We start from the raw sequence: 7,549 nt of genomic DNA on the forward strand, positions 1-7,549 counted from the left end.
GCTTTATTTCACATGACTCTATTTATTATCTTGTTACTATGAGCACCTAGGATATGCTAGGGATTTTAAAAGGAAATAAGAACGTACTTGTATAATTGATGAAGTCTTGCTTGGCATTTATGACTATTGATGTGCCTTGTGTGTATACTTGATATTCCTACTTAATTGTGGATCGGGCCGATCGCCTCGTTATGAATAGATGCATCTATAGGCGCGTCGTCGACCCTCGGCAAGTGCACAGTTTATTTCTGTTGGATCGGGTCGTCGCCTCGGCATATTTGCGCATGCTTATATAGCTTTGCCTGAGTTTGTTAACTATTAGAATCACACTTTCATGACTCGAAAGGAACTGATAATTGTGAATGAAGTAAATGATTAATTGGAATCTCAGCGAGAATATGATTTATATGCCTAGTTGTAAACTGTTGCCTGTTATAGATTTTTATTGTTAACTTAAACTTATGATATTAATTGGCCCTCGTGAGTGTCAAGTCGACCTCTCGTCTCTACTCCTTCGAGGTTAAGCGGGATACTCACTGGGTACATACTGTTTATGTACTCATGCTACGCTTCTGTACTTAAATGTACAGGGTCTAAGACAGGTGGATCCGGTTATTTCTCTGGTGCGCAGTTTTGAGCAGGCTTGGGACTTCTACGGTGAGCTGCTTTTCCTTCCATGTCGATCCGCAGCCGAAGAAGTCTCTCTTTGCATTTTTATTTCTGTCTATTCTGATCCAGACAGTAGGGTAGTGTAGTATTCTTTTGGTTGTATATTCTACTAGCTGCCCGTAGCTTGTGACACCTGATTCTGGCACACACACGTTAGTAGACATTTATTTTTGGGTTGTATAACTATTTTGATGCTTTATTTACCACTCTTGTCCTTAACTTAAACTTTGAAAATCTGTTATAATTAGTTTTCGGTAAAAGTAAAATGAGAACTTAATTATACTTCCGCGTTGGCTGGCCTGACAATGGTGTTGGGCGCCATCATGACCTATTGTGGAAAATGGATCGTGACAATTATGGAAAAGCTGGTCACAAATTCCTTGATTGTCGTCTCCCGAAAAAGGATAAGAAGAAGGGACATGCCAAAATAGTGGAGAAGAATGATTACATTGATGATATGTGTGCAATGCTTTTGGAATGTAACCTAGTTGAAAATCCGAATGTGTGGTGGATTGACTCTGGAGCCACTCGACATGTTTGTGCTGTCAAAGAAGCATTTGCGAGTTACTCTAGTGCTGGTCCCGAAGAAGAGCTTTCCATGGGAAATACTGCAACATCCAAGATTGAAGGTTATGGGAAGATATTACTGAAGCTGTCAAAGAAGCATTTGCAACATCCAAGATTGAACGTGTTAACGCTCAACAACGTTCTTCATGTTCCTACTATTAGGAAGAATTTTGTTTATACTTCTTTACTTGTTAATAATGGATTCAAATGTGTATTTGTTTCTGACAAAGTTGTTGTAAGCAAGAATGAAATGTATGTTGGAAAGGGCTACCTCACAGAGTGCATTTTCAAACTCAATGTAATGGTTGTTGACAGTATGACTAAAATTTCAGCTTCTTATTTATTGAAGTCAAATGATTTATGGCATATTCATTTAGCACATGTCAATTACAAAACCTTGCGGAAGGTAATTAATTTAGAAGTATTGCCTAAATTCGAGTGTAAAAATTCATAATATCAAATATGTGTTGAATCTAAGTTTGTAAAACATCCTTATAAGTCTGTTGAAAGGAATTCAAATCCTTCAGATTTAATTTATGCTGACATTTGTGATATGAAGTCGACACCATTTCGAGGTGGGAAAAAGTATTTTATAACTCTTATTAACGATTGCACTCGATATTGTTATCTTTATTTGCTTAATAGTAATGGTGAATCAATTAAAGCATTTAAGCAATACAAGAATGAATTGGAAAATCAATTGAATAGAAAAGATTAAAATGATTAGAAGTGATGAGAGTGGAGAATATGAATCTCCGTTTGCAGAAATATGTCGGAATATAAAATTATCCATCAAACTATTGCACCCTACACACCTCAATCCAATGGAATTACGGAAAGAAAAAATAGAGCATTAAAGGAAATGATGAATTCTTTTTTAATAAGTTTCAGATTATTGCAGAGTTTGTGGGAGGAAGCTATCCTTACAGCTAACCAAATACTCAACAGAGTACCCCATAGCAAAACGCATTCTGTTCCATATGAAAAATGGAAAGGAAGAAAACCCAACTTGAAATATTTCAACGTGTGCAGGTGTTTAGAAAAGGTACAAGTACCTTTACCTAAAAGGGTAAAAATCGGACCAAAAACAATGGATCACGTTTTCATTGGATATGCTACAAACAGTGAAGCATGTCGGTTTTTGGTTCATAACTCTTATAATCCCTAAATTCATGTTAATACGGTAATTGAACCAGATAATGCTGAATTCTTTGAAAGCATATATCCTTATAAAACTGAATGCGAGTCGTTAAGTGAAAAACCTAAACGACCACGGGAAGAATCAAAGGAAAATACTCCACGTGAAGAATATCCTAGGCGTAGCAAACGTCAAAGAATATTTACTTCCTTTGGACCATATTTTGTGACATTCTTGCTTGAAAATTATCCTCAAACTTTTAAAGCAGCTATGTCATCTTCAGATTCAACATTTTGAAAAAGGCAGATAATAGTGAGATTCAATCAATTTTGGATAACCATACATGAGAATTGGTTGATCTTCTTCCGAGAAATAAGCCTTTAGGTTCAAAATGGATCTTTAAACGGAAAATAAAAGTTGATGGCACTATTGACAAATATAAGGCAAGACTTGTTGTCAAAGGTTATAGACAAAAGGAAGGCCTTGATTAATTGACACTTACTTTCCAGTAACGAGGATAACATATATTAAGATGTTAGTGGCACTAGTGGCCGTGTATGGTCTTAAAATCCATAAAATGGATGTTAAAACAACTTTCTTAAATGGAAAATTGGAGGAAGAGATATATATGGAACAACTTGAGGGTTTTGTGGTTCCTAGTAAAGAAAAAAAGTGTACAAACTTGTTAAGTTGCTTTATGGACTTAAACAAGCGCCCAAACAATGGCAGGCCAAATTTGACCAAACAATATTGGCATGTGGGTTTAAAATCAACGAGTGCGATAAATGTGTTTACATTAAAAACACTTCAAGTCATGAAGTCATTGTTTGTTTATATGTTAATGACATGTTGATAATGAGCAAAAATATGGTAGATATAAATGCTACTAAGCGCATGTTGGCTAGCAGATTCGACATGAAAGACTTAGTAGTTGCTGATGTGATCTTAGGAATCAGAATTCACAAGACTCCACAAGGTCTAGCATTATCATAGTCTCACTACATTGAAAAGGTACTTGACAAGTTCAAGGATTTGGATATCAAAATTTCCAAGACTCAAATTGGCGTGAGTTATGCACTTCAAAAGAATGAAGGTGAAAGTGACTCACAATTGGACTATGCAAAATTATTGGAAAGTTTGATGCATATCATGAATTGTAAACGACCAGATATAGCATGTGCTATTAGCAAACTGAGTCAATTTACAAGTAATCCCAATCAAATAATTAGATGGCAATGAAACGAGTTTTGGTATATCTGAAACATACTCAAATTATGCTTTGCATTATAACAAATATCCCTCAGTGATTGAGTGTTACACCTTATAGTTTCGTATGTGAGAGTACGTCATAAGTCAATTGATGTTAGCTCTGAAATTAGATCATGGACTTCAAGTACCAAGAGGGTTGGAAGGCTTAGAAGCTAAACCAATTGAAGAAAATAAGTTTCGCCGAAAGTCGACAAGTTGAGAAAGGTATAACATGTACTTTTGGGGCGAGACTAGGGTTCTTAAAATGATAAGGAGGTTACGTTATGAGTTTTTTTGGTCTTATAATAGTCGTGTGTTATGTTTTGAAGTCAAGTGAGATGTGGACCAAAAGTTGGCAAAGATATCACACATTCATAAATATGCTAAAATTTAGGTCAAATATAGCTGAGCTTTTCTCCTAATATACTTGGAATTAGGGGATTATATACCTACCAAATTGAATATCTACGAGTCTAGTTTCTAACGAATCAAACCGTTTGTCTATAAGTCATCAGAGTAGAGAGATATTTGCAGTTTCGGAAGACTGGATAGACTGCATAGGTGACAAGTAGGTGTGTCACTAAAGCTTTTTGAGCAATATATTTTGTGTGTTATATGAGATATTTAAATGACAAGTTATATATCAAATTGTAGGTCTTGTAATGTAGTTTCTAATGCTCTTAACCGTTTGTTCATATGACATCCGGATAAAAAGATGTAAGTGTCTGAAGAAGAGTCAATAATAGGGTGTCAAGCTAGCACCTCTTTGGCTTTTCAATAATGGATATATGTAGGCCTTATGTCGTCTATTTATTCACATTTCCACATACCACGACCAGAATAATACCCCTAAACTTATCCTCAAGCTGTCCATAAGGGTTCCAATAATGTTAACATCCCGGGTACGAAATCAAGAAGCGATAACACTAGAACGATCACTACGACGTAAATATCGCTATATTGCCCCTCTTTTTCTTTGTAGTTTGAGTTTTGGAAGGTAATTCATAGTTAAAAAACATATAATTTCTGTATTTAAGGTTTAAATATCAATTAAGGTTGATAAATTCATTTTCTAATTGTTAGAACTCACGGGACGGTGATCGGAAGTCGTGAGTTCAAGCTATTCGACTTGTAGTGGACTGTTTTATGGGTTGTTTCGTGTTGCTTTTGGGATGTCCATTTTGCTGATGTTTTATGGAGTTTTAGAGGATAAATGTTGTGGAGAAACACCACATAATGACGGAATGGTGGGCTGGTCGTTCGTTGTTATATTTTTTAGGTTGTTTGACACTATTTTGGTTGTCGTTTTATGTATGAAGTGGTTAGGGTATGTGTGCTTTTTTGTGGTATATTGTGATGGAGATAAGGTTGGAAATGATGCATAAATATTTTTATTGTTGTGTTCTTATTTATTTTTGGTATATAGTATTGGAGGAGGGCCTTGTTACAGGGGAGATGCTGCCCAAATTTACGTAAACGAGCTACTAGTTTAAGTTGCGGACTTAGACTTTACTCAACACTGATTTTGAATCTCCTTATATTGTGGTAGATTGAGTTGAGTTGATTTAAGAATTGCTTTGAAGGTATTAACGACTCAACAGAGTTAAGGTATGTTAAGGCTAAACCATTCTTTCATTTTGGCATACTGAAAGTAAGAAAACACAGGAAAACACAAGGCATTCTATACCGAAGCAGTAAAAATCGCTTAAAACCGTAAATCAGTGAAGAATCAAGTAAAATCCCTTTTTCAACAAGTAAAACAAGTAATTAACAGGTAAATACAAATAAAATTTCTCCCCTCGGTTACAATATTAGCAAACCCGCCCCTCGAGCAACAACTCAGAATAGTACCAGCCCCTCGGGCTCAATCTCAGAACAATACCAGTCCCTCGGGCTCAATCTCACATCACAATGGGTACCCGCGCTCACTGGGGGTGTACAAACTCCTGGAGGGGCCCCTTACGGCCCAAGCGCAATAACAAGCCACCTGTGGCATCAAATCTAGACCCTCGGCCTCATATCAATCAAGCAACCTCGTGGCATATATATGTATCTCAGGCCGGTGTCCCTCACAACATAGGCCCTCGGTCTTACTCAGTCCAAAAATCATCACAATCCCCTAGAGCATTAATAAAAATAGTATTTCCAGTCCAAACATCATTTAAAATATCATTTAAGCCTTAAAACTCAGAAAGACTGGCTGAATCGTAAAACAGTGGAAATTATGAGGATTGAGTTCAAGTATTAAATCAAAACAATGAGGAGAATATTAGTAAATAGCCCCGAAGGGTTCAAATAAATGGCACTAGGCCAAAATATGGCATTCAGCCCAATTCATGATGAAAACAAATAAGTCTCCGTCAAATACGCGGTAAAATCATCAATCGGGATGGACTAAATCATAATCCCCAATAGTAAACGACCCCACGCTCGTTATTAAGCGTGTGCATCACCTCAATATAGCACTATGATGTGCAAATCCGGGGTTTCAAACCCTCAGGACATTATTTACATTCATTACTCACCTCGAACCGGCTAAATCTCTACCTCGCGATGCCTTTACCCCTCGAATCGGCCTCCACGCGCGTCGAATCTATCCAAAAGCAGAATGAATACATCACAATATGCTAAGGGAACAAAGCACAAGCGAAAACAATCGAAAAATACCAAAAATTCCGAAATTAGCAAAATTCGAGCCCCGGGCCACTTCTCGAAATTCAGAAATTTTTACATCAACGGGTTGCTTATCTCCCCACGAGTTCATACATACCAAACGTTCTCAAATCCGACCCCAATTGGTCCTCCAAATCCCCAAATCAAATTTCAAAATCCCAAGCCCCAGTTCTTCTATTTTTAGCTTAAGTCCCATGATTTTCTAGGTAGATTTCACAATAGAAATGAGTTTTAAGTTCAAAAATCTTACCTCCAATCGATTCCCCTTGAATCCCTCTTTAATCTCCACCAAGAAACTCTCAAAATGATTAACTATGGGTGAAAATAGACCTAAAATCGTGGATGAAATGTAATTATAACATTCTGCCCAGGTCTGACATTCCTTCTTCGCGAACGCGGTCAACGCCTCACGTTCGCGAAGCACAAAATTACGTTGACCACTTTTCCTTATACCCGATCGCGATCGCAAACGCGATGCTTCACCCAGGCGACCCTTCGTGAATGCGACCTCTCTTCCGCGAACGCGAAGCACAACTTGGCTTTCAATCCATATGACCCAATTCTTCTATGCGAACGCGACACAACGCCCGCGAACGCGATGAACCGAACTCCCTGCCCTTCACGAACACATAGCCTGCTCGCGAACGCGAAGGCCAAATTCTCACCTTCCTCATCTTACTCTTTGCGAACGCGAGAGTCCTCCCGCGAACGCGAAGACCAAAAGTCTGCAATAGCTGAACCTGCAATTTCTACAAATTTTCCAACTTAGAAATTGTCCGATTGACCACCCGAAGCCCCCGGGACCTCAACCAAAAGCACCAACATATCCTAAAACCTTATTCAAACTTGTTCCAATCATCAAAACACCTCAAACAACATCAAATTACTCAAAACACATCGAATTCAAGCCTAAGTTTCTAAAATCGCTTTTGATCAAAAACTCAACCAAAACACGTCCAAATAACCTGAAATTTTGCACACGCATCCCAAATGACATAACGAAGCTACAACAACTCTAAGAATTCCATTCCGACCCCCGGATCAAAGTTTCACCTACCAACCGGAAATCGCCAAAATATCAACTTCGCCAATTCAAGCCTAATTCTACTCCGGACCTCCGAAACCCATTCCGATCACGCTCCTAAGTCACAAATCACCTCCCGAAGCTAACCGAACCATCAGAACTCACATCCAATCCCTCTAACACATAAGTCAACATTCGATTAACTTTTTTCAACTTAAGCCTTCTTAAAT

This window comes from Nicotiana attenuata, unplaced genomic scaffold (genome assembly GCF_001879085.1).
Source record: "Nicotiana attenuata strain UT unplaced genomic scaffold, NIATTr2, whole genome shotgun sequence".
In the NCBI taxonomy this organism is placed as follows: Eukaryota; Viridiplantae; Streptophyta; class Magnoliopsida; order Solanales; family Solanaceae; genus Nicotiana; species Nicotiana attenuata.